The sequence below is a fragment of the Octodon degus genome, unplaced genomic scaffold (assembly GCF_000260255.1).
Source record: "Octodon degus isolate 3935 unplaced genomic scaffold, OctDeg1.0 scaffold00272, whole genome shotgun sequence".
In the NCBI taxonomy this organism is placed as follows: domain Eukaryota; kingdom Metazoa; phylum Chordata; class Mammalia; order Rodentia; family Octodontidae; genus Octodon; species Octodon degus.
In genome coordinates, this window is record NW_004524848.1 from 1,946,994 (window position 1) to 1,949,388 (window position 2,395).

The window sequence follows — 2,395 nt, forward strand, 5'->3', positions numbered from 1 at the left end:
GACACAACTAACATCTGCGGTACTGTGGCCACAGAAAAGAGAAATCCTAACAGGAAAATTTTAAAAGAGTAGATAAAGCTTCCATTCTTAACACACAAATTCAGAAATATAAAAGATACACAGCTTGTTCAAAGGAAGAGCAATTTTCATTCCTATCAAAAGTAACATAAAGATCCAGAAAACAATGGAAACTTTTGCTAAAAATATATTTTTCTGGCCTCTAAGAGATAATTGCTGCTTAGGCACTTTGGTTCTTCATAAGCCTAAGTCAGAGAGAGAAGAAAACAGCTGTTTCTCAAATGGTGGGCCTGATCCCTACGGCTGGAAGGGCTGGTTTCTAAAGTGGGTACCCTTTGCTGATGAAGACACCCAAGAACACTGCCAGCCTCAATCACAACTGACTGCCAAAACTCAGAGACAGTGATCTAGAATTGTTAGCAGGTCAGGGGCTTTAAAGAATTTATATAAATGGTTAAAATTGTCCTCCATGGACATCAGCTGGTAGATATCTTGTGAAACTGATTCCGAAGACTTGAATACCCTCTAAATAGTGACAGATCCCTCCCTCATGTAACATATGGCACACATATTAGTGCTGACAGTTCAGCACTTATTTCTTTTTTCTTTTTATTAGTATATGTTCACAGTAATAATGATCATAATCCTTGACTGGAGTTACTACCCATAAATAACACTTTAATTCTTTACATCCCCTTTCTCTTTCTTCCCTCTCCTTCCATCTCTTATTCCCCTTCCTTTTTTTGCAAAAGATCTGGCTCCCTGTTTTCTATTACCTATTTTTTGTTCTGTTCTTTAATTTATTTATATTTGGAATTTCTTTTATAAGAGAAGTCATGCAATATTTAAGCTTGTGTTTGGTTAGTGTGTTTTTAAATGATTTGCTAGGGTGCATTTGACCATTTGGGTCCTTCCTTCCTCCTCTAAATGCATCCGTTTCTTTAAGAAGTCCTGTGTCCTTTGAAAGAGTGACCTGCCTCTTCTGACCTGCCCAGTGAAGAAACAACAGAACACACGTGCACGTGCAGTTCATGAGATTATTACTCAGCTCACATTGATGCAGAGAAGGGTATTAAACCCTGACACCATCATTTAAGATATGGCCTAAAAGATTTTTATTATAAGGTGAGTTTTTGATGTCAGGAAAAAATACTGATGAGAGAGAACGTGGTAAAATGATTTGCAGGTTTCCATTACTATCTAAGGTGAAAGAAGCTCTAATAGGCAGGTGCAGTCATCATTTAGTGGTGAGGCTGTGTTCTGGGAAGTGTGTTGTCTGTCAGCTGTGCTGTGGGGCCAGGCTGCAGAGGAAAGCTCTTACACAGTCGTGGCACCCTGGCCTGTGGCACGCCTGGGCTGCCTGGCAATGCTTACTGTTTCCGGCTACACACCTGTGCAGCACGTTATGGTACTGAACACCACAGGCAGTGGCGACACAGTGGCAAATATTTGAGTACTTAAATACACATAAGCATATAAAAGAGTACAGTAAAATATACTATAAAAGGTAGAGTATAAATATAAATATAAAAATATAGCATAAAGGTATAGTATAAAAGCTACACCACTGCAGGGCACCTACCATGAATGGAGCTTGCAGGGCCAGGAATTTCTCTGGGTGAGTTGGTGAGTGACTGGGGTAAATGTGAAAACCCAGGACGAGATGTGGCACTCTTGTGGACTTCATGAACACTGTGCACACAGGTTAGATTATATTATGTTTGAAAAGCTATCTCTTTGGTAAAAAATTAACAGCTTCATGTAACTTTACTTTATGCTTGCAATTCTTTTAAACTTTTGAACTCTTCTGTAATAACACAGCTTAAAGAAACATTTTATAGTAATACAGAATTGTTTTTTCTTTAATTCTTTATTCTATAAGCTTTTTTTAAATTTTAAAATATTCTACATGTTCAACATTTTTTGTTAAGAACTATGACACAAGTACACAGGACCATCAACATCACTGTCTTCCACCTCCACATCTTGCTCTGCCACAAGGTGTACAGGCAGCTGTCATGTCCTGTAATAACAACAGCCACTTCTAGACTTTTTTCGGGACCTCCCATTCAGATACTCCTTGGTGATGCCTTCCCAAACCCAGCAAGATGCCAGATCCTTCCAGGATCATTTTCATGTCTTCCCAGTGTATTTCTTAGTGGCTGTGACAGCTTGGGCCAAGGCCCTCCTCAGGTGGTAGAGCATATAAGCCATGAGAACTCACTGATCTATTGTTTGGAAGAAAGAGGTGGCATTTGGAGAGAGGAGCACTATTTTATTTTTCTTTTCAAAGTTTTATTGATAAACATATAGCAATGAGACAGTTTCAAATCAAATCGAAAGTACAGTTTCAACAAATAATACACTGCATATATTC